This window comes from Herpailurus yagouaroundi, unplaced genomic scaffold (genome assembly GCF_014898765.1).
Source record: "Herpailurus yagouaroundi ecotype Mexico unplaced genomic scaffold, PumYag 221, whole genome shotgun sequence".
Lineage (NCBI taxonomy): Eukaryota > Metazoa > Chordata > Mammalia > Carnivora > Felidae > Herpailurus > Herpailurus yagouaroundi.
The window spans coordinates 15,225,748-15,252,138 of record NW_024412452.1 but is presented as its reverse complement, the minus strand read 5'-3'; the positions used below and the strand labels follow the sequence as shown (position 1 = coordinate 15,252,138).

The 26,391-nt window shown below is 38.1% G+C and overlaps 2 long non-coding RNA genes across 3 annotated transcripts in view; one reads left to right on the top strand and one right to left on the bottom strand.

Annotated features, from left to right (window-relative positions):
* The window catches only part of LOC121019084 (uncharacterized), a 266,048-nt gene that overhangs the window by 76,021 nt on the left and 163,636 nt on the right, over positions 1-26,391 (bottom strand). The gene's annotated exons all lie outside the window — the stretch shown is intronic.
* Positions 852-11,193, top strand: LOC121019083 (uncharacterized). Of its 2 annotated transcripts, XR_005785436.1 has the most exons (4): positions 852-949; positions 4,319-4,462; positions 6,359-6,490; positions 10,654-11,193. It is a non-coding gene; the product is annotated as an uncharacterized LOC121019083 (long non-coding RNA). The 2 variants fall into 2 exon arrangements; XR_005785437.1 differs by lacking the exon at positions 4,319-4,462.

Below are 26,391 nucleotides of genomic sequence, written 5' to 3'. Positions count from 1 at the left end.
ATTGTCGAGCAAACTTCAAGAGGGCAAACGGGCTAGTCTCCTATGTCTATTCTAGTGTTATTTAAAATCTTTATAAAATGATAAAAAAATTATTTGGGTTTTTTTTTTATTTGTTTTTGTTTTTGTTTTTCAGAGAGAGGGGACATACATGAGTGAGGGGCAGAGAGAGAGAAGGAAAGAGGGAGAGAGAATCCCATAAGGGGCACAGAGAGAGAGAAAGAGGGAGGGAGAGGAAGAGAGGGAAGAAGGGCTCACCCGAAGCAGGGATCATGCTCACCCAAAGCCAGGTCTGGAGCTCACCTGATGTGGGACTTGAACTCACGAACTGTGAGATCATGACCTGAGCCAAAGTCAGATGCTTAACTAACTGAGCCACCCAGGTGCTCAGAATACTTGTTTGTTTTGTTTTGTTTGTTTTGTTTTGTTTTGTTTTGTTTTGTTTTTTAATGTGGGCAGATGTAACAGCTGGGTGGACTTGTTCTTATCTAGATATAAGAGATAAAATTTAAGATACCTCTATTTGATTAGATAAAATGGCTCATTTGAACACAGATTGACATCTAACAGAGAAAACTGCAAAGGAATACAAATACAAAATAAAAACACTACCAGAAAAACACCTGGTTGGAGGGAGAGGCAAAGAGACATTAGTTGTTCTGAATTCTCCAAAGATAATATAAGACTGTATCAAATGAACTCTACCAACTGCCTAGTAATCCTTCCCTGACCACGGTAATAGGTAAACATTCTGTTGGACCTCTAGAACATACTCTAAAAGCTCAGGGTTCTGATTCTGGGGTTCAGCAATCCAGAATTCTACTTCCTAGCCCTAGAACTGCAGAAGACAATGGGGCCAGTAGACCACTAGCAAGGAGATCCCAGTCCTGCCTTAAACGGTCTCCAGCCAGGATTTAATAAGGCATGAATTTGCATGGCATAGATTTTTTCTGTAAGTAGTTAATTAAACTCTTGAAAAAGTGATCATAAACAGAGCTGATAAACTCAACCCAAATTAGAACATTAACTAATCAAAGCAATAAGCTTCACCTCAAAAGTACAAAACAAAAAGCTTGTAATGCCCATCTCCTCACATATAATCACACACACACACACACACACACACACACACACACACACACACACTCATACACACACACATTAGTTAATTACTAAACTCTAGTCCTAAATTTCAATCTGGTTAAATAAGGTGGAGTGGGACTTGAAAACTGAAAATGTGAATGTAAGAGAATCCAGATGTCAGTCCAATTCGCACTGGAAGGTGTGGAGAGACCCGTGCCAACCTCTGCTTCCATAAGTGAATCCACTTCACAGGTCAAGTTAACATCTTGTTGTCTAGTTTTTATATTCATATATGCAATAAATTAATAGCTCTCTGCCTTAACTTGGAATTCTCAAAGTAAAATTGCGTCTACATGCATTTTTTGCTCCTTAGAATACACTAGGTTTCCCAAAACTGTAATAACACACTAGAAATGAAAGCAATATTTCAGGTGATATATTTCATAGCACTTGGTCCTTAGCCCTCCCACACACACAAACACACCATGTCTTAGGAAACCATATAGAAAATAGGCAGTCTACTTTTTAATACCATTTTGTTCTGGGTTACAAAAAATACATGTAAAATATTTTAAAATTACAAAAAAAAACACCAAAAAGGAAAAAAATGTATATATATATGTACATAATATATATACATATACACGTGTGTGTGTGTGTGTGTGTGTGTGTGTGTGTGTGTATAATCTCCTTGGTCAGAGAGATAAACGCTATTAACATCTTTGTGTCTTTTTTTCCTAGTCATTTTAGGAAATGTGTAAACATATAATTTCTAGAAAAAAATGTATATCATTTAGTAGTCTACTTTTTCACTAAGGAATGCATACTAAACATTTTTCCATGGCATCAAATATTCTGCAAAGTTATTTTGAGTGACTGGATAAATTCTATTAGATTCCCTACTGTTCAGATGAAAGTAAAAAATTTAAATTAACCATTCTCTAATATTGAGTATTCTGATTGTTTCTCATTTTTCAATACCTGTCCTTAGAGGCAAGCCATTGCATACATTTATTAACATGATTTTTCTTGAACAAATTACTAGATGTAGAATTTAGGACAAAGAGTGTGAACAAATTTAAAACATTGATACATGTCAGACAAATGCCTTACAGATAAGTTGTACAAGTACAATCTGCCATAAATATATGAAAATGTCCCAAAGTGTGGTGAATTTCACTAATGTCCTTATCAGCTTATTTTCTCTTTGACAACTAAAAAAAAAGACATATGAATTAAAATTTAATTTTTTATTGCTAGTGAGATTAAGCCTGTACTAATTTGCTGATTGTCCATTTGTACTTCTTCTCTATTAACAGAGAAGTTAATTATTTATTCATGATCTTAACCTTTTTTCTATTGGAGTGTTTGTCTCTTTATTTGGTTGGTAAGAATGCAGTATATTTTAGGGATATGCACCTTTTAGCTGACAAAAGACTATACACATTTCCTCCAGTTGTCTTTCAACTTTCCTCATAGTTTTGATATTTAGAAATGTTGGAGGGTTTTTGTGGCCAAATCTATCCATCTTCTGTCATATTTTTAAATTATTTTTATAAAGTCCTTCTTTGCCTTGTAACATCACTTATTATATTTACAAACTTCTGCCATTGCATCTACTGATTTGTGTTTTGCTTTTGTTTTTAGCTCTCATATTTAATACATCTGAAACTTATTTCGCCATGGCAAAAGGAAAGGCCCCTCTAATCCAGACTAAATGATTATCCATGAGTCCCAACTTACCCCACTGGTACCACATACATTCACTACCTTATTTATACAGCACTACATTTGGGCTATAACTTAAGCATAATGATTAAGAGGTTGAGTTTTAGACTCAAGACGGAACTGATTTGGATTCACCCTTCCTACCTCCTATGACCTCTGGCCAGTTACCCAACCTTCTTAAGCTTCAATTTTCTCACCTGAAAACCACTTAGCATAAGACCCTGCACATATTAAGTGCTCATAAATATTAGTCATTAGCAATATTTTCAATAAGTTCTCAGAATGACCACCCAAATTCTACATCTGCATCCGATTTTTTGTCACCACAACATCGAAGAATTGTATGGACAATTTCCCCAATGGCCTAAAGCTTAGTGAGGTAGCCTTCCTCACTTCAACCACGCCATGTAGAGCCAAATGACAATTCAAGGGGCACCAGAGTCACTATGTTTCTCCACAAAGTTCCTGGCCTCCCTTTCTCCCCCTGCCTCTTAGTATAAGCCACCACAGGCCAGCGGAAGGGCAAGAGGGGTCCACAGGTCAATACCACTGCTTCCCCCACCTACAAAACACAGACTCTGCTCCAGCCTCCTCCCTGACTGGGAGAAGCCCACTCACTTTACTCTATGGCTTAAAGTATTTACTTTTCCTTAAGGAAGAACCGGTGTCATTACATTTGGAGGCCTGGATAGTTTAGAACTCAGGAGAAAAGAGAACTCAGGGAGAGAACTCCAAGGCAAGATACTCAGAGTTTTCAATGGTTGTGCAATTAATTCAGTAACCTGCCCCAATCTCAGATAATCTCTAAAGACTGAAAAAACACCACCTGGCTAAAAAGCCAAGCAGTTAAATCTGAGACATAAATCATGTCTTGGTTACAAAGTTCTCCACCTCTCTCTTAAATCATTACATTCACTCCAATATTTCCTTAGCACAGAGGTGGGAGGCAGTTTGATATATAGCGGAAAGAACACAGTATTTGGAGTCGGATATAGTTGAGTTTGGGGAATCCCAATTCCAACACTCATCAGCTATGTGAACTTGGAAAAGAGAATGGGTTTACTCATCTGAAAAATGGATACAAAGCTTCTAACTTTACAGATTTATGGTAGGGATTAAATCCTACCTAACGTAGGAGATATTAACAAATGGTAGGACTTGTTACCTATAATCATTGGCACTTCAGTGTATATACTGTCTTCTCCATATTCTCTCAGTTAAGGACCTAGGGATTTGAGAGCTAGAAGGGAGATAGATCCAGTCGTCTAACTCTTCATTCTACACAGAGGAATTGAGACCCACCAAAGAGTTCAAAAGACATTTCTAAGACATGTGACCAGATACCCGCCAAACCCCATCACCTGTCTTTTAGTCTAGTTCAGTTCAGCATTTATTTTAGCATCTACTATATGTTGTGTGATGGAGAGTAAAATGAAGAATAAGACAGAGCCTACACCCTTGGGCAGCTCAAATTTCAGTTCCCCTCTGGGTGTACACTCTCCCTCTTTAGACCATAAACTCCTCAACTAAGAAGACTGTGTCTGCCACCACCTTCTAGCACCCCACAGAATCCAAAGTCCTGTGGTGCATACAATTGGTACCGAACACATTTTGGAGAAAAGAACTAAGAAGCATCTTTATTGTTTCGTATCAGGTATGCTCCAGATGGAGAAAACCATTTTCCTAAGTAAGCCAGGGTCCACAGTACAACTTGCCTTGTCCTCTAGGGCACCATTCTCTCCTTAGCCTCAGTCCAGCCCCACAATAGAGACAGTAAAAGAATCTGACTCCAGAGCTTCCAGGTCTCATCACACCATCTCTTCTAATAATCTAGGAAAATGAAGAAGATAATGTAGGGCGGTCCACTCTCTGAGTAAAACAGGCAAGAGCCTTTTGAATGGATCCCCGCTCTGAGTACAAGTGGTATGAGGGCTCATCATTAAGTTCTTCACTTCATTATCTCTTCTTGCTGAGCCTTCACTGTTCCATCACTATTCTCCATCAGCTCTTCGATTTTACGTCTAGACCTTTGCTTTGAATGTCTCCTTGTTGCTGCACTATCAATTAGTGGCTGCAATTAATTCTCTAGAAGCCAGGCTTTCCTGGCCAAGTACCCAGGAGTCAAAGGGACTCCTTCATCTTGGGAGATGGTGCCCATGACTGCCTGACTCTTCCAGTAGGCATCAAGGAAACTGCAAGCCACTTCCAACTTGCTTACTCTCTGTGTGCATATTCCTGTCTTCTTCCTCTGGCTAGAGCTGAGAGAGCCAGGCAGTGAGGTCTCAGTGCCTCTGAAGAGGATCTACCTCTGCACATAGCCATAATTTGATGCCTCTCTCTGGGATACATATAGGGAGTTATTGAGCCAAGAGTTTATTATCGAGCTTAGCATGAATACACAGTGCAGAGAGCTGAGTGCAAAACCAAATGTTCCAAGTGTTCCTAATTCCATGTGTTTTGAAGTGCCTGAAGCAGGAATTTTATGGAAGAGGGAGAAAGACTCTTCCCTGGTGGTAAATTAAGGATACATCTCTTTAGCTTTGGATCACGATCAGGCCCTTAGCAGTGAACTAATCCCATTCTCTCTTTATTTTCTAAATGCATTCTTACCAACAAGGCTGAACCTTGTTTTCATAGTATGGTAAGCCTTGCTAAAAAGCTTCTCTGTTCTGAGGCTCCCTCTAAAACATGTCTTCACTTCCAAGGGTAATGAACTCTTTTATAATAAACGCCTTGCTTTAATGCACACTCTCTTTGGTTTCCAGGAACTGCCTTATAATTACACAGCTCAGTATTGCATGTCAGAGGTTTGCTTCACCTTTAATATTTTATGAAGAAATTCAGATTTTGACAGTAAAAATATTTAACCCAGAGGACCCGGAGCTCAGACTATTATTTTGTAAAGTAGCCATCTAGCTGCACACTTGTGCATCGCTGCTTTCCCCAGTGCATACTCACACTCTTTGGTTCTCTCTGAGCAGACCCAACCACATGCTGTCCAGATGGAAACCTGGCTGTATCATTACATTATATTGAAATAACCCAATACCACCTGTTTCTGTTGGGGCTCCTGCCAACATTTTCCCATAAAACATTTATTTTGCTAATATTTTAGTTGGTCACCACAGAAGGACACTTGAAGTTAAAGATTTACCATGTGTTGCAGCCACTCGGAGCCAAGAGAGGCAAAAAAATAAAAATAAAAACAAAAATCCCTTTGAAACCAGACAGCTGAGTTGGAGAAGAGCAAATGTCTATCCATTGTTTCCATCGGTGGATGCTTCACCTGGCATGATGTAATCACGGGCACCGGGATTTCAAAACAAGGTTTTCTTGGCGATCTTCACAAAATGAATTATTTTCGTGTGTCTGGTGCTCACCTTTGGGTTGCAAAAATATTTTCAGCTTTGTAAGGAGACTTTTCTTCTTCTTGGCAAATTTACCCCGTCCAAGATGGTGCATGTGTAAATAAGTTTATGAGGATAGGAAGTGGATTAGATTAATTTGACATATAGAAACATAAGGTGTATATTATTTTCATTCCATCAAGAACAGGATCGGGGGTTGGTGTTACATATTAGGAACTGACCCTGAACATGATGTTCAAAGTCATTAAACGCTCTTGGAAGCAGAAGCAATGACTTTATCTTCGGGGCTGAACATCCTCAGTTGGAATCCCTTGGTAAGTAGATATACTGCAACCTTAGTACAGTTGGACAGCATTTTGTTTTTCTGTCTTCTGCAACTACATAACTGTTTGTCATAAAATATATAATCAAAGCTTAACTGGCTCTAAGACTGGGAGACCACTGAAAGAGTTTACCAAGGGTGTCACTTGGAACTGTCTGCATCTAGTTGCACCTTTAGAAGAAGACCTTTATCATCTACCTCCTGTGTCGTTGCCTCTGAACCCAGCTTCCCTGCTGATTTTAGCTTACACCAGCATTACTGACTTAATTTTCTCTTGTACACTGAACCTCTTCTCCAAAATGAAGCCCAGAGGACTAACAAAAACACACAAAGAGATTAATGGAGTTTGGCACATATGCTTAACTTCTCCAATCTTCTGGTTTTCACAGTGCCTGGAATGTTCATGAGATTTTCCCAGAATTCTGATTCACTGCAAAGCGGTATTCCTTTCTATCACTGTAATTGGTGATTCAATTATAAAGGTTAACTGCATAGCCTTTGCCCCTCTTTCTCCCCGGTTAATTAGGAGGCTGTGTCTTCCCTTGCGCCTCTTCTAGACTGATGACTAAAAATCAGAGGGGAAAAAAAAGGAGTGAGCCTGGAGCCTCACTCATGTAATGTGTCCATTTTTCAGCTCAAGGAGCTCTTTTACACCAAAATGCCCACTTTGCATTGTAAAAGTAATTTATATTTTAGATATTTGTTTTAAAAGTCAACTTGTAACCTGTAATGGCTATAGATATAGATTAAGAATCACAAGTAAAGCAATGTACCTCTCTTGACAGCTCCCATTCATGTTCACATGTCCTCCCTGAAGACAGATAATCATATAATTAAGCGATCCATTTTTCAGCATATATGTGCTGCACAAAAGACAGTAATACAATGAATCCTGGTGTGTTCAAAGTAGAAAATACTGAATAATCACCTTTTTTTATGAAAGCACTTGACCTTTAAATTGATATTTTCCCCCAACAAATTATAATTATTGTTCAAAGAGGTGTTGAATACAGCACAGATAATCCAAAGGTGGCCCATCTGTTACTCACTGTTACAGTCTGTCAAATCACAGCTTTAGCTGACTGCCATAAAAAGTACAGAAAGAGTCACTTTTGGCTTTCTGTCAATACCAACCTTAATTTTTTTGTTCCTTTTCTAAGATTATAAATCTAAATTCTTAAGACCCACATGAATTCATAAATACCACATACCACTTGTGAATTTGCATCTTTGTACTTGGAGAATCTCAACATTCTGGATGGCATTAAGCAGGACAAGTGGTAACTCAGCCTTGAATGTTGAGTCTGCTCTCAAAACAGAAACTTTTCTCTTGAGTTGCCAGACTCAGCCCATAAAAATAGAAGATGTCCAGCTAAATTTCAATTTCAGAAGTATAAGAATGTCCCATACAGAAATGTATTCATTATCTATCTAAAATTCAAACTCAACTGGGCATCCTGCATTTTATCTGACTGCTCTACATCTGAGCACTCAGTCTCTCATTCTGATTTGCTCTAGGTATCTCTTTTTTTCCCTTTTCTAAAGAAGGAAACATCAAAAATGGACAGCTACAGCTTCCAATACACATAGGTCGCTGATGGCTGAAAATGAGGAGTGCTAAGAAGTCAATATCCAACATCCTTTATGTTGTTGATTTTTATTAGTTACTGATTGGACCATCTCCCTTCTCTGATTAAACAACTCTCTTAATCACTGCCTCAATCCCTGGAATCCTTTATCAAGAGCAAGGACAATTCTGTCCAGTCTAAGCAAAGAAAAATGTGAATCTTATGCTAATATTCAAAAGCTTTTGTTTACCCTGCCAGCATCTGTTGGGGTGTGTGCATTGTGTGGATTCATCATTAGAAATGCTCAAGGTGACACGATGGTTTCTGATGCAGTCAGCTCGGTTCTGTTTGAGCACTGGATAGGCTCCCTGCCCTTCCCCCAAAGGGTCCTCCCTGCACTCCAAGCTCAGACCTGGACCCAGGGGAAAGGCTAGAGCAGCCAAAGTGGGCAGAGGGCTGTAAGCCCCAAGGCGACAACCCCCATGGCAAGGCTGCCAGGCCAGAGGAGCATCCTGGCCCAGGAACAGCAGAAACCTCTTCACCACTAGCCATCCCCACCTTTCCACTGTTGGGAAAGAAAATTTTCCTGGGTCCCCACTTCATTTCGCCTTCCCTCGTGTCATAAAGTGGCCACCACAGACTCAATATGAAATAATAATACTTCCTCAAAAAAGAAAAAGAAAAAGCAAACCTAAGAATCCATATTAAAGCAGGAAACAGAGGAGAATGAAAACATTTTTTTTCTTTATTGAACTGTTGCACTGATGAGAATCAATAGTAATTTTAAATGTTTTCATTTCACATTTAAAATGTTTTATACTTGTAAGTTTGGAGTCAAAAGGGCAAGTTCACTTACCTCATTTTATATCATAGCAATCTACTGCTAAAAGAAGCATAAGAGCACTTCCAACAATCTCTAAAAGGCATGGAACAGTTTTCCTCGCCAAATAGTTCTCCAAGTGTGGTCCCCAACCAGCAGCAGCAGCAGCATCACAGGATCTTTTCAGAAACAGAAATCCCACCCCCATCCAGACCTGCTGAACCAGAACCTTTGTTATAACAAGGCTTCCAGGTGATTCCCATGCACTATGGTTCAAGAACCACTGCCCTGGTCTATGAGATACTGCCAGGGTAGACTGAGTATCTCCTGGCTATCTGACCCAAACAGTGGCACTTTCAAGCACTTTTATGGAGTGTTGTAGAGTGTTTGTAGAGTGTTTATCTCTTTCTGCCAATATGAGATTGGCACTTCAGATTTCTGTGCCAGACTTAAAAACAGATTAAGACACTGGTTTGTCCTTTTAAGAAGATGATCTCCATTTGTTACTTTGTACCTGCTCCCCATGAAACACACACACACACACACACACACACACACACACACACACAAATTGCCTCTGCCCATTTCAAGGTATCTCCTCCCGCCCCCCGTTTGGTATATCCTGCACTCCCTCTCCACAGCCTCTTCTCTTTAACTTTAACCTTCAGCCTGTATCACCTCAGTCTCCACATTCACCCATCCCCCATTTCCCCTCTTCAACCTCCATCTTTTCTTCAGTTTCCAAAGCTCCTTTCTCATTTACAGCCTTACCCTATGCACCATCTTTCACCCAATACCCTGTATCAATCTTAGAAACTCTGTATTCTAGCTCCCACTCTTACCCTGTGCCCCTTTCTCTCCCATGTAAGCACTATCTCCTTTCCCCACAGGTTAGCCAGACTCCTCATATCTGGCTGCTCATCCCCAGCTTCCACTGATTTCCTGATGGCTCTTGTTCTCAGCCCCAGGCCTTATGGGGTCACCAGTCCCAGACTCACTCCTCTTTCCCTAGCTCTGGAATCACCTGTCTTTGGCTTCTATTTCTGCTGTGACAGAATTTTTTTCTCTGATGTTACAGTCTTCCCCTACTTTCATACTCAACTCTTTTTATGATCTATCCACTGTTTTCCTTTTAAAATATATTTAAGTAAATAAGAAAGTTGATTTTGAGGGAAGTAACCATCCAGGTGGGATAAGGATAAATCACAAATTGTGGAGGTGGTAACAGAACAGATGATGGTGTAAAATCCTGGTGTAGCAGGCGGGAAGGGCACTGCAAGAAGCCAGAAATGTTAAATATCAGAAAAGAAAAGATCCAGGGGTAGAGATAAGCCATGTGGCTCCAGATCACGGAAAGCATATCAGTATGGGAAGAGTAAAGAGCCAGCTCAGGTAAAACAAAAATTTTGAACCGGTAAGAATCTAATGAAATCCAAAGACAGCCTTCCTGGGACAAAAGAAAAAAAAAAAATAACCAGACAAACATTTAATTTCAGACACTAGGAAAAACCCACAAAGCCCAGTGGTGGATGAGGTCCAGAGACCCCAGTTGAAGAAATATGATACATTTAGAAAGAAAGGTTTGAGTGCCAGTCAAAAAGGATCAATGCCAGAAAAATGTGCAAGAACTTGAGCTTCACCTGAATTCAAGTTAGATCTTTGGAGGGGTGGTGTGTGTTTTAGGATACCCAGCTTTGTTTACTTTCTTTAACACAAATTATGTCTAACTTGCAGTATGACTTTGTAAAATCTGTGTTTTGATTTCAGAAACTCTGGGCCAGTGATGTTGGCTTAATGCCAGAAAGACCAGGCACTAACATATTTTGAATATGATGTCACAGACAAAGTACAGGAAATGATTATCACTGGGCAGATAAAAGGAAAATATCTTAAAAGAGAATATAAACTTCTTAACCTACTCTAGAGGCATCACGGTGAAGATTTCTGTGCACCAGAGAAAGAAAACTCGGTAATGTGTGTAAGGAGTGCTTTGCATATGTGTGAGGTTAGAGAAAAAGCCACACCTGGATTGCAAATGTATTGGCTCCATCTATGAGTGTTCTTCTACCAATCCTGAAACAAGAAAATTATTATTTTTGTGTTTCCAGCGTGATAGTGTCAGTTAACATGTATTCAGATGTTGCTATATGCCAATGCCACATGCATCAGCCCATTTAATCCTCTCTGTTACCTTATGAAGCAGAGGAAGCTCAAAGAGCTTAAGCAAAGAGTTGGTTAAATCCCTCTCCTAGAACCCAAAGGTGGTGTGGGCTAAACTAAGATTAAATCATACAGCCTGAACCCAGAGATCAAGTTCTTTTTTTTTAATTTTTTTTAATGTTTATTATTATTTTTTAGAGACAGAGCACGAGTGGGGGAGGGGCAGAGAGAGAGGGAAACAGAATCCGAAGCAGGCTCCAGGCTCTGAGCTGTTGCCACAAGCCCAACGCCGGGCTCGAACCCATGAACCGTGAGATCATGACCTGAGCCAAAGTCGGATGCTTAATCGACTTGAGCCATCCAGGCACCCCTCAGAGATCCAGTTCTTTAATACCATCCCAGATCCAGCAATGGTTCTCTCTCCCAAAAACCAATGTGGCTCAAAATTTAAATTCCCTAGTCAGACTGTTTTCCAACCAGACCCACAAACCATAATTGGATTATGCATTTAGAATCTGAGAAACAGGAAAGTGCAAATGGTCGAAATAATGAGCACTCATTAAACTCCTTGGAAAGAACAACATAGTCTTTCAAGGCAGTTCCTACAAGCAAGTTTTGTTTGAAGACAAAAATTAAAAAGTTGGGCAGGGCATCAAGGACGTGATCATCACTTCTAGATCTTGGTTGTTTTCCCCCAATACCCACTTCTCCACTGGTTTTCCCAGAGAATATGTAGGTGCTCACTTATTAAAAATAAACTTGCATGCCAGTCCACCCCAGAGTAAGATCAAATGGCTATCATGGGAGTGATATGAAAATGGAGTCATTTCCGTGAAATTCCCAGGAGTGCTTTTTTGCTTTTAAGAGCAATGAAATCACTTTATGCTGGTAATTTATTATTTCCACCAGTTACTCAAATATTTGTCTACACGATGAAAAATTAGTTCTTACTCAAACATGTTTCTGCTTTTAAAGCAAAAGCATTCTAAATATTCAATGAAGCTGGGATTCTAGCAAAGGATCCACAAAAAGATAAATTAAAGACACATGCTTTCTTTCTCCGTAGATAAGCAAACGCAAAAAAAAAATTAATAAAAATTAAAAAGCTATACCTCTCTTCAATAGACATTAAATCTTACAGACTGGACTAGATGCCTGGCCTCAGGGAAGGAGCATGATTTCATCTGAACACCACTTGTTTGCCCACTGCGCTGAGTTTCCATGTTAATTAGGTTCAACTGCTTCTGAAAAGGGTGGGTTCAAGCTAGTCTCTGTTCTGTTCCTGGTATTCATAGCCTCAAACAATAACTGTATGAAGACACGAACTTTTTAAAATGTAGATCGTGGCTGGTGTTACCAGAAAAAATATAGTTTGTGGTTCCATAGTTATGCTGCAGATTTTTCTATCACAACAATAATAGTAACCATGTTTAGGGGTACCTGGGTGGCTCATTGGCTAAGTATCTTACTTTGGCTCAGGTCATGATCTCGCCATCCATGGGTTTATGCACCGCATTGAGCTCTGTGCTGACAGCTCAGAGCCTGGAGCCTGCTTCGGATTCTGTGTCTCCCTCTCTCTCTGCCCCTCCCCCGCCACACACACACAAATAAATAATTAAAAAAATAGTTACCGTATTTATGTGGAATAGTTCCCTCTCCAACAAAGGCATAGATGTGTCATCCAACGGAAAGGAAAGGGAAATGGGAAGGGACAGTAGGGTACTTAAGAAGAAGAAATGACCATTTACTAGACACTTCCTGACCTGTGGGCAACAAAATGAATGCAGGAGACCCAATTACTGCACCTAGGAGTGTAACTTCTCCCTTCTAGAACTTCTGTGCACTTGATAAAAGTAGACAGGTATGACTGAGGTTGAACAGCTTTTCCTCCTGGAAAACAGGACCAATTATACTCTTTTAAAAAATACCTCTTACTAAGCTAAATATTCCCATACTACTCCCAGCAAGCAGTCCTCTGGGAGGCAAAATTAGATAGAAGCAAGAAGAGTTATATAACTTACTCAAAACTGAGGGAGGATCAGGGAAAATGGGAAAATACTCAAAGAAATAAACTGTGTAAATAAATACAAATAATTCATCTAAGACAATAATTCAGCCTCTGAAACCTCACTTGAAGCCTGGAAGTCAATGTTTCCACTCAGTCACATTAATATTCAAACGCATCATCGTCTAGGAGATTATTTTCTCTCTTGTCATCTGTTGGCCCTCAAGTATCCTAAGTATCCAGCACACAGTAAGTTGCCAACAGTTACTTTCTGAATGAACAGGAAATCACCTCATAGACCATCCAAGATAGACAGGATCCTTTTTAGTGATTATCAAGTTTCACATGCGTTAAAGTCATAAAAAATCTGGTTTGGGTCAGCAAGTTCAGTACATCGGCCCCATAAAAAAAGTTTGAGGAGAGCCTTTTCCACTGACCTTTTCTTCACATTTAAAACACCTCTGAATTTGACAGTAGGTATCAAGAGATTTGGAAAAGGTCATGCCTCTTGCCCGAGTAGCTCAGCTTCCAGTTATCTACCCCAAGGAAGTAATAAGAGGTGTGAATAAAGATTTATGTGTGGAGATGTTCATCACAGCACTATTTAGAATATCTGTGGACATACATGTCCAGCCACAGGGTCAATTTTAAATTAACCTGGGATCGGGATACAGCTATGCAATGGCATATCAGTGACCATTAAGTGTGATGTTTTTAGAAGTCTTTTTTAATGGCATAGATGGCATTTCATGATATGATTATAAATGGAAAAATCAGGATACCACGCAATCAATACAATACGGTCCCAAATCTACAGTAGAGAGAGAGAGAGAGAGAGAGAGAGAGAGAGAGAGCGCTATAGGGAGACAGAGGCAGATAAAGAGAAAATCAGAAGTTAATATCCCATGATATGAATAGGAGTTACCCCTCAGTTATGAGGTTATGTAATGAGTGATTTTTTTCTTTCATCTTTTTTTATATTTCCCAATTATAATATAATCCCAAATTGCTTTTATAGTTAGAAAAAAGCCAGAATTGTTTAAAGTCTTAGAATTGTTATCTGCTTAAACCAGTTAGTACATCTAATCATGGGGAAAGCAACATATTCTAAGTTTTAGCAGTTTCAATCATATTGATTAAAAATAAAGGTGCTAGCACATCTACTACCACAGAACCTCTACCGTTTCCTTATGCTGTCTTCAAAACTTCTGTGCATTTGCCCAAATATCCAACTCTTTATCATCTGTGTGACAATTAGGAGCTAATAATTACAAAGATTTGCTTGGGAAGGGAAGGGAAGGGGAGGAGAAGCTAAGGGAAGGGGAGGTTCGGAGAGTCAGATCCCAGCTGGAGTTTGCCATTGACTTTGTGGGCAGGTCACCCAACCCCTTCAGGCCTCCTTTGTCTCATCTGAGTTAAACTAGGTGATGTCCAAGTTCTTTTCCAGCTCTAAAGTCCATGAAATAATTGCCTGCTCCTCAGCCCTGGCCATGCTGTCCTAGGAGGTCACCACTGACTAAACTGCATTTGGAATATGGTAGATCTCAATTGCTCCCGACTGTCCAGTAACTCTAAAGGACAAGAGAGGCCAACCACAAACATTCTGGTCATTAAACAGCCTTCCTCCACCTCATCCCCTGGCTTCTGGGTCCAAACAATACAACCTGCTTAGGTTCTGATCTCCCCACAGGGTATAATTTTAACCTTACCGTATCCACTTTTATCAGAAGGGAAACCAAATATGTCATTGAGAATATGGACCCTCAGCCTTTTCTGGGACAGAGATGCCTTTGAGAACCTACAGAAGAGATTGATTGACTTCTCAGAAAAATGCTCTTTCATATCAATTTTTTCACTTCATGAAGTTAGAGAAAGACCAAAGTTCTTAGTGGCCCTTGAATGCAAGGTTAAGAATCCTTGGTTAAGAAAATATTGACCTATTCAATAGAGCCCCCCAAATTTTAAAGTATGCGTCTTTTTCAATAATAGGGTAATTCTGATGACTAGAAATAATCCATGTAGCTACAGAGGCCCTCCTGGGCCTTGTGACTTGAGAGGAAGGGAAGGTACAGGTATAGCCCAGTAGAAGAGTCTAGAAGGCAATAAGCTTTAGGACTGCAGTGAGGAGCTGGGATCCCAGAAGCTATCCCTGCTCCAGAGCCCATATACAATTCACAATGCTGCAACCATAATCATGACACCCTTATCCTTTACAAGAATTTTAACTACCATCCACGTAGTGTTTACCATGTCCTACACATTACCTCACTTGATCCTTGCCACAACTCTCTATAGTACTACTGTGTTTTCATGGTACTCAATACATACATCTCCATTTTACAGTTGAGGAAACAGTATCAGGGAGGTTAAGAAGCATCTTAACCAAGGTCACAGAACCAGTAAATATCAGGAGTACATATCACACAAGCTCTGCTTGCTCTATCCACCTGCTCTTTAAAGCCAACCATTACCAAGCAAGTTTCCTTGCTCAGTAACTGGGTTGGGTTAGTTTCTCAAGAAACATTGGTATAAGTTGAACACAAGTGACATGGAGCAGACTTGGAGAAAGTTGGCAACAGGTGGCAGCTGGGTGGCAATAAAGCTTTGATTTCCAGTGTCCCAAAGGTCTGTCTGAAGAAGAAAGTGAGGGGAGCGATTAGCTGGGAGCTGCTGAAAAATAACATCTTTGTTATTTTTCTCATTTCCCTCATTGTTTTCCTGTCTGTTCAAGGCTGTGAGTGAACAGCTACAGCCAGGGGAACTCCATAGCTGTAGGCCATCGCCAAGGCCTTTACTGAAATCCCAGGGCCAGGGAGTCACACAATAGCGCACAGCAAGCTTGGCTCTATGTTCCAAAAACTGGCTGATTCTCCGAACAGAACAGACTCCCTTTGTCCCCTAGTGACCTTACTCGGAATCTTAGAACTTTAGAAATAGAAAGAATCTCAAATGTTACTTGGTCTAATTCTTTTCTCTTTTTCATCACACTCACCCTTCCTTTACCATAGACTTGACTTTACAAAGGAAGAAATTAAAAACCACAGACAAGAAATGACTTACCTGAGACTACTGTTCCAAGAGAAGAAACTGAACTTTATTTACTCTGGGCTGGGAAGTATACTGATACTTTACAAATGCATCCCACTTAAACTTATAACCACTCACTAAAGTAGGTATTATTATACCCACTTTATAGATGGAAAAATGCTCACAAAGATAATTAACTCACCAAAGTGAAACATATAAACAAATGCTATTTGAACACAGATTAGCCTCAACAATAAAGCCAAGGCCTTTTTTCAAAAAACTCTACTGGCTACTAGAGCTGAGCAAGAAGTTACCCCAGTCATGACATCATAAGGTGTAAGTCCAGGTGTGTGGGTTCCTTTGCACTCTCCTTACCTCTGGTGCTCTGTCTCTCTAAGTCCAGAGAATGCACAGCAGACATGATAATGGAGGTCTCACCAAAGTGAGACCTCTTTCAAGGGCACAGCAGGGAAAAAGAACAAACACCAGAATCCAAGAAGGGATGATTTTGGGTTATATATATGCCAGAGTGGATAGAATACATGCCCAAGGGTCAGAAGAGATTAGGTGGTATCTCAAAGATTACAGAATAGGGAGGGGGTGCCTGGGTGGCTCAGTTGGTTGAGCGTCCAACTTTGGCTCAGGTCATGATCTCACAATTTGTGGTTTTGACCCTTGTGTCGGGCTCTGCACTTACAGCTCAGAGCCTGGAGCCTGCTTTAGATTCTGTGTCTCACTCTCTCTCTCTCTTCCCCTCCCCTGCTTGTGCTCTCCCTCTCTCTTTCAAAAATAAACAAACATTTAAAAATAAACAAAAATAAAAAAACATTAAAAAATAAATATAAACATAAAAAAACACTAAACATAAAAAGAGTCCAGAATAGTAACAGATGGAGATATAAAACACACACTTTCCTTAGCAACACCATGGTGTCAGCTACCCCCATCTAAAGTAACATCAATGCTTGGAGAAAGAAGGAGATAAAAGGATCTGACAACAAAGAAAAGGAGTCTATCTAAAGAATAAGATTAAGTTTTCTGCATCAGGCAAAATAGTTCAAAGTCAGAATAAAATAAGTTATAGAAAAATAAAGATGGCACTTTTTGTACTCCTATGTGACTATGAACATTCATAATCTGCTAATTCTCAGGATATTTTTATGGCTCTAACACCAAACAAACATAGTATTATTCTTACAGTTGGGTTAAAGTGATTATTCCATGATGCTACTAATTTGGACATGCTCTACAGAAATCCTGGAAATTATTTAAAACCAGCTTGAAGTAGACTCTAGGTGAAGGAAGGACCAAATAAAATAGTGTGCCAAATGTTCATTAGAAGGCTTTCCCTTCCACCCTTCTCCCACTACTTGTTATTATAGATTTGAGGAGAAAGTGGAACAGAGAGAAGAAAAAGGAAGAGGAGTTCAACAGTAATTTGTTTTCAGCTAAATTGGATGAGGGAGTTGGGGGTGGAGGGGTATGGAACAGTGGGAATAAAGATATTGAAAGAAAAGACAGACTGCACCTCCCATATCCCTCAAGAACTGATTCAGTCCAGAAATATTCTCAGAATCTTTGACCAGGAATACACCTAGTTTTCTTTCTGTCATCTTTAGGAAGGCCAGTGAAATGAAAAGTTCCCCAGAGGAGGACATTCTAGAGTTACCCTCATACCCTCAGCATAGCCTACAGATCTCTGCTTACATCTTCATAAAACTAAGCATTTTAAATGTATACCTGTGTGATCACTTCATTCATTGTCTTCCCCATTTAAAAATGAGTGACAGTGTTGCTCATCAAAGTGCTCTCAGAAACTAGCACAGTATGTCACACAGAATGTGTTCCACACTGATCTTTTAAATGAATTAATAAATACTATATTTCAGGAATTTGAAAATTCTGGTATTAAACTACACTACACATGAAGTGGAATAATGTTATTTGAAAATAGACTTAACTTGGGGCACCTGGGTGGCTTAGTCGGTTAAGTGTCTGAGTTCAGATCAGATCATGATCTCATGATTCATGAGTTTGAGCCCTGCATCAGGCTCTGTGCTGACAGCTCAGAGCCTGGAGTCTGCTCCATATTCCGTATCTCCCTTTCTCTCTCTGCCCCTCTCCTGCTCACACTGTCTCTCTCTCAAAAATAAATAAACATTTTACAACATTTTTTAAAAAGAAAAAGAAAAGGGACTGAACTTAGTTAAAAATTTATACTGCACACTCTAGAGCAATTACAAAAAAAAATTTAAAGAAGTATATGTGCCATGCAAAGAGAGGAGATAAAAGCAAATTATATAAAATCCTCAATTAAAACCAAAGGAAGTAGAAAAATAGGACAGAAAAAGAAAACAAGAAAAAATGCAATTAAAAAAAACACATAAATACGGTAGATATTGGTCCAACTATATCAATAGTCACCTTAAATGTGAATGGCCTAAATACATCAATTAAAAAGACAAAGATTATCAGAGAGGATTAAAAAAAAAAAAACCCAAGACCCAACTATATGTTGCATACAATAAACCCATTTGAAATATAAAAATAGATTAAATGCTATAGTCTTTCCTGGCCCTATATTCTCCTACACACACACACACACACACACACACACACACACACACACACACCTGGTAAAATAGAAATAAGAATGAGTTACTTCCTATTCTCAATATACTAGATCCTGTATTCTTACAAGGCATTCTCAAAAAGTTACTGGGACCTCAAATGATCTCATGCCTTCTGTAAGCAGTTCCCTAAATCTGGAGCAAAAATGAAGGAAGTGCTTAACAAACTTGTTGAAGTCTTTCTCTTACATACACAGCCAGGATTTAACATGCAGTTGAAAATTAGTTACAGTTTCTTAGGACAATGATGAAAGAAAACATGCAAATATAACCCACATGTTAACTTTGATATTTATCTGCTAAAGCCCTGTCAGGTTATCATTTTACACTAAGCAAATGACAACCTCTTTTGTTGTGTTGCATAAAGAAAACTGAAATTTTGCTTACCTAAATGGAAATAAGGTTGTTTCCACCTTTTGATGCCCAAATTGGGCAAATTCTCTCCCCCAAACCTATTATTCTTAATAAGTTGCACATTTTTTTTTCTGGAAAAGAAACGGAGATTCTACTTTCTGAACCAAATCATCTACCAACTGAAATAAATTTAAACAATCCACACAGAAAATGCTAGGGGGAACATATAAGCATTTTTAATTCAAACAATGAATACCATATGATTAATAATTTGTCAGTCAATTCCTATTAAACTAGCTAAGCCTTGGTCTTTGCAGTTGAACTCTAATTACATAAAGCAATTACAAAAGATCTGCATGAGAATAATAACTGTTTACAGCAAAATTTGCAAACACAATTCACATGCCATATCTGTCCACCTGTGTTATCTTGCCTGTGTAGTTTGTTTGTTTAATGAATTAGTTGCCAACATACTCAATGAGAAATTTCACATACATACTCTGCTTCCAGACTTCTCTTGAAAAATAGATCTGTTAAATCCACGCTTATAATTCAACATGGTAACAATTAACTGAACTAATGGTAACTGCCCCCTTTGGATAAGACAGGAAATCCCCAATTTGCCACAGTTGCCACCATTCCCTATTGCTTCCCTGACACTGAGACCCAGTGCAGTTGCCATTCATCATTATGCTTCTGCTGCTCTTTTTCCTGTGGTAAAGAACTATTTCTGTATATTTATGTTTCTATCAAAAGTGGGAATAGATTATGAGAGGATATCAAGAGTTTTACATTTTTTATATTATCTGTCTGCTTTAATCATCCACACTCACTGACCAGTCCATATAAACATTCGAATTTGCAACCTACGTTCTATAAAATAGTAGTGAATAGTTCTAAGCTCTGTAAGTCAAGAGGTACAGGGCAGCAAAAAGCTAAAGTTCATAGAGCTTCACTCATGTAAGAAGAGTTACCAAGAAGATCCCATCCACATTGGGAGAATGTAAAGGGATTCAAGGTTGATAAACATTTTCTGAAAACTCAAGACCTTCCAGAACACTCTTTGTATTAGTTTCCTAGGACTGCCATAACAAAATGTCACAGATTTGGTTACTTGAACAACAGAAATCCATTTTCTCACAGTTCTGGAGGCTTGAAGTGCATGAATGCATCACGGTGTCTTTCTTTGGATGTCCTAATCCCTCTTATAAGAACACTAGTCAGACTAGGTTAAAGCCCACCCTAACAGCCTCATTTTAACATAATTATCTCTTTAAAGGCCCTATCACCAAATACACTCACATTCTGAAGTACTGGAATTAGGACTTCAGTATATGAATTTTGGAGGGATACAATTTAGTCCATAACAGTCCCTAACTCAGTCTTTGAAGCTAGCATAATCTTTATCTCTTCAAATATTCTCTTCCCACTCCTGCTCCTTCCCCTTCCTTCTTTTTCTTCTCCTCTCTCTGGTACCCTCTCACTGTCTCCCTTTCTCTCCTTCCCTCTCTCTCCCTCTCCCCTCTCCCATTCCACATTTAAATTACACCTATGTTAAGAATGTTACTATGGTCCCAGAATTCTTGGATAGTCTGTTCTGTCTTTGTTTTATTTTCATTTTCTCATTGTGTTTCAATCTGGGTAATTTCTATAGACCTAGCCTGAAGTTCACTAATTCTTTCCTCAGCTGTATCAAATCCACTAATGAGTCTGACAAATGCATTTTTCATCTCTGTCATTGTGTTTTACATTTCTAGTATTTCCATTTGATATTTTCTATAGTTTTCATCTCCCTGCTAAAATTACCCATGCAATCTTGCATGCTGTCTGCCTTTTCTATGAAACTCTTTAAAATATTATTTATATTTATTTTAAATCTTTTTCAGGCAATTCCAACATATGTGCCACATTTGAGCCTGCATTTGATGACTGTTTTGTCTTTTGGAGCTATATTATTTTTGTCTTGCCTTTTCATATGCTTTATAACCATTTCTGTATCCCTAGCCAAAACCAGAAGTCTAACATAAATTTGGTATCAAAATCTGAAAGGACCATTTAAAAAAAAAACATTACGGCTATTACTAAATAAAATATTGGAAAAAAATTTTAAATGTATAAAAAGGATAATAAATCATGACACATTGGGTTTAATCCCTCAGTACAAATGGTTTAACATTAGAAAAATGAATTTTAAAAAATGAATTAACATAAACCACCACACTAAGAGATTAAAAAGAGAAAAATAACCTAATTATCTCAGTAGTTGCAGAAAAAAAACATTTGATAAAGTTCAAAACGCTGTAATGATGTTAAAGTAAAAATTCTTAATAAAAGAGAGAGGAAAAGAGGAAATGAGGGACATTTTTAAAAATAATTTTTAAATAATAATTTAAAAATACATGTAATATTGGGGCGCCTGGGTGGCGCAGTCGGTTGGGCGTCCGACTTCAGCCAGGTCACGATCTCACGGTCCGTGAGTTCGAGCCCCGCGTCGGGCTCTGGGCTGATGGCCCGGAGCCTGGAGCCTGTTTCTGATTCTGTGTCTCCCTCTCTCTCTGCCCCTCCCCCGTTCATGCTCTGTCTCTCTCTGTCCCAAAAATAAATAAACGTTGAAAAAAAAATTAAAAAAAAAATATTTAAAAAAATACATGTAATACATATATGCATAAACATACATGCATGTATATATTATATATACATATGCACACATATAATAAAATAGCACACTAAAGAGTGAAATGCTGAATTTATTTCCTCTGTGACTGAAAATAAGACAAGATGCTCACTATCACCAATTTTATTCACTGATGTACTAAAGGTCCTAGACAGTACAGTAAAGAAAAGAACATAAAGGTTAGAAAAAGCCAAACTTTTTTTCAGATATAAAATTAGAAGTCAGTTTATCAAGGTTGTTTGAAACAAAATTAACATATAAAAACTTGAATTTTTATGTACCAACAATAATTACTTAGAAAATATAATTTTTTAAAATATCATTTACAAAACATATGGATTATTTGGAAGGAATTTAACAAAAGAATAAAAGATCTCTACAGAGAAAATAATAAAATTGTTTTTAAAGAGATTTTAGTGTAATAGAAAAAGTATATTAAAAGGCTGGAAAACTCAATGTTATAGAAATGTCTATTCTTCCCAAACTGATCTATAGACTCAACAGAATAAATCTCAACAGTTTAGCATTTATTCTATTGAATAAAGAATCAAAATCCCAATAGTTTGTGTGTGAGAGAAGGAAAGAGGGAGTGAGAGAGAGAGAATGTATATGTGTTTGTGTTTTAAAACTTGAACACTGATTCTAAACTTCATGTGGAAATATTAATTTCTATTAATGTTAATATAATTAATACTCTTGACCAAGACATACATGAAGAAGAAGAAAATTGGGAAACCTTATCTTACTAATTATTCAAACTTATCATAAAACTATAATGATTAAAAAGCATGGTCTAGGCTCTGAGGTGGAAAAATTTATAGATTAATTGAAACAAAATAGAGAACCCAGAAATTGAACAATACCTATCTGGACAACTGATGTACAGTGAGAGTTGGCATTGCAGATTAATAGTAAAAGTCTAAAATTCCAAAATCTGTGTTGGAACAATTGGGTATTCATTTGGAACATAAAATAAAATTTACTTTTACCTATGCTTATATAAAAATCAATTCTGGGTATTTAATCCTAAACATCTACATGTGACAGCAAAAAAGTGAGATTTTAGAAGATAATATTTTCTTGGGGTACAGAAGGATTTTTTAAGCAAGTCACAAAAAGCAAACTCTGTAATAAAAAAGATGGATGTTTGACTATACTAAAATTAAGAACCTTGGTCCATCAAAAGTCACTATAAATATGGCAAGAAGATAGCCTCAATGAGGATAAAACATTTGCAATTCACGTACCTAAAAAAGGACTGCAATCCAGACTACAGAATAATTTCTGAAAATTGCAGAAGGGAGGGTGGGATGAAGAGACAGAGGAGCAGAGGACAGAGAAAAGGGAAAAAAGAAAAAGAAAAAATAGACAAAAGACATTAACTTGAAAAAAGGAAATCTGAGTAGTCAATAGCATATGAGAATGTGCTCAGCCTTACTAGTAATCAAAGAAATGCAGATTAAAAGCACAATCAGCTATCGTTATACTTTCAGCAGATTTGAAAAAATTATGAATTTGACAATACCAACTGTTGGTGAGAACGTGGATGCAATGTCACATTTCATATACCACTGGTAGAGGTATATATTTCTACAACTATTTTGGAAAACGTTTAGCAATACCTAAAAAAGTTGAATATGTGAACTCATTATGACCAAGCAATTCTAGACAACATATACATCAGAGAAACTCTTGCCTCAGAGGATAAATGTACCAATCATTTGGATAGCATTGCCTAAAACTGGACACAACCCAAAAGTACATCAAAAGTAGAATGGAAAAAATAAATTGTGGTGTATTCATAAAGTAAAATAATATACCACAATAAAACAGAGTAAACATCAATAACATGTGTCAATGAATTTCACAAACAGAACTGAGGGGGGAAAAGTAAGTGACAACAGGAGATTTACAGCATGATTCCATTTTTATTAAGTTCAAAAAGAAAAGGAAATACAATGCAATTTTATGATGTATGTATTAGTGGTAACACTATACAGTATACAAAGGAAATTATTATCACAATAGAATAGTAATTATGTTTGAAGCCTAAAAGAGGGGGGCTATGTCAGAAAGGAGCACAAAGGAAGTTTCTAGAAAACTAGCAATGTTTCATTTCATAACCTAGGTAGAGGGGTCAAGGGTGTTTGCTTGATTATGATTTTAATAGATATATTTAATCCATCTTTTGAATGTGTGACAATTTTTTAAATCAAGTTATCATCTTCAGAAGTCCACAACTATCTATAGAAGTCAGAGAAGTAAAAATTCTGAAAGGAGGATATTGCTAGATAAATTAAGACATATCCATGTCGATATGCTATATCCTATATAGTATACACAACACATGTGGCTATACTAAAAAGAATGGCAACTTAAGTTGCCATTTAAGTGGCAACTTAAAAGAATAAGGTAGATCTAATTGAACTCATATGGATATATATCCAAGAGGTACACTAAGGGAAAATAACAAGTTGTAAAAATTCCATTTATGAAAAATTTTAAATACAAAAAAACCCCACAAAATCATCGATATACTCTTTTATGTATACATATAAATGTATAAACTTATAGAATGAATTCAGGAAAAAGCACAAACCTGGTGATAGTAGTTAACTCCAGAAGGAACTGACATAGGGTAGAGGGGATGTGGGTGGGGCAAATGTAAAGAATTCTAGAGAGAATTTTACCTAACAATTATAACTTGCCTTTTTTATAAGGGATATAGTCCTAAAGCAATTGTTCCCTTCGTTGAAAGTCTAGGACTTCCACTTTTGCCAATGAAGGATTAACTATTACGGGAAATGTTTTCCCTGTGCACACAGCTGAAAATCAGACTACATAATGAAACAATGGTATTCAGACATTGGACAACAGATAGCATAAGACTGTGCTCTGAGAGAGCAAGGTAAAAAAATACAAATGATAAATTGGACTCCTTCAAACTGAACATGTTTGATCTTCAAAATAGACTATTAAGGGGGAGTCTGGGTGGCTCAGTTGGTTAAGCATCCAACTTTGGGCTCAGGTCATGGTCTCATGGTTCATGAGTTCGAGTTCCGCATCACAATCTGTACTGATAGCTCAGAACCTGGAGCCTGCTTCAGATTCTGTATCTCCCTCTCTCTCTGCCCCACTCCTGCTCGCTCGCTCTCTCTCTCTCTCTCTCTCAACAATAAATAAACATTAAAATATTTAAAAATAAATAAGTAAAATATTAAGAAAACAAAAAGACAAACCACAAAATGGAAGAAAATATTTGCAAAATATGTATCTGATGAAGGGCTTGTATCCAGTGCATATCAAAAAATACAGCTCAGGGGCGCCTGGGTGGCTTGGTCGGTTGAGTGTCTGACTTCGGCTCAGGTTATGATCTCACAGTCCGTGAGTTCGAGCCCCGCGTCGCGCTCTGTGCTGACAGCTCAGAGCCTGGAGCCTGTTTCAGATTCTGTGTCTCCCTCTCTCTCTGCCCCTCCCCTGTTCATGCTCTGTCTCTCTCTGTCTCAAAAATAAATAAACGTTAAAAAAATTTTTTTAAAAATACAGCTCAATAGTAAAAATACAAACAACTTGATTTTTCAAATAAATAAAAGATTTTATCAAATACTTCACCAAAGAAAATGTATGGGTGGCAAACAGGCACATAAAAAAATTCTCAATGTCATTGGTCATTAGAGAAATGTGACTTAAAACCACAATAAGACACCACTCTAGTTTCCCTGTAATGGCTAGAATTTAAAAGGCTGATAATACCTAGAGTTGGTGAAAATGTAGAGTAATTGGAACTCTCGTATGAGAGTGGTGGTAGGAATGCAAAATGGCACTGCCACTTTGGAAAACATTTTGGCATACTACTACCTCGCAATTCTACTCATAGTTATTTGCCCAAGAGAAATGAAAACATTTTTCCATACAATGTTTTGTTATGCAAATGTTCATAGCTGCTTTATTTATAATAGTCAAGAACTGCAAATAAATCAACTGGTGAATGGATAAGCATATTATGGTAGATACACAGTGGAATACTACCCAGCAATACAAAAAATTAATACTACATGCAACAACATTCGTGACTCTTAAAAGCAGTTTGCTAAGTGGAAAAAAAAAAAAAAAGAAACAAACAACTACATAATATAGTTGGGCAGAGAAGGAATGAGTTCTTCCTCCTTCCACCTTTTGTTCTATTCAGACCCTCAATGAATTGGATGGTGCCCACCCACATCAGGGAACACAACATGCTTTACTGAATCCAATTCAAATGCCAATCTTGTTGTTGTTGTTGTTGTTTATTTATTTTGGGACACAGAGAGAGAGCACATGCAGGTGAAGGGCAGAGAGGAGGAGAGACAGAATCCCACGCAGGCTCCACACCATCAGTGCAGAGCCTGATGCTATGCTCGAACTCACAAACCACCTGAGCTGAGATCAAGAGTCAGGTTGATCACTTAAACAACTGAGTCACCCAGGAGTGCCTGTGAGGGTGTTTCTAATTAAGACTGGCATTCGGGGGCACCTGGGTGCCTCAGTCATTTAAGTGACTGACTCTTGATCTCAGCTCCGGTCATGATCTCACGGTTCATGAGTGTTTCGTGAGTTTGAGTCCCGCACTGGACTCTGCATGGACAGCTCAGAGCCTGCTTGGGATTCTCTCTCTC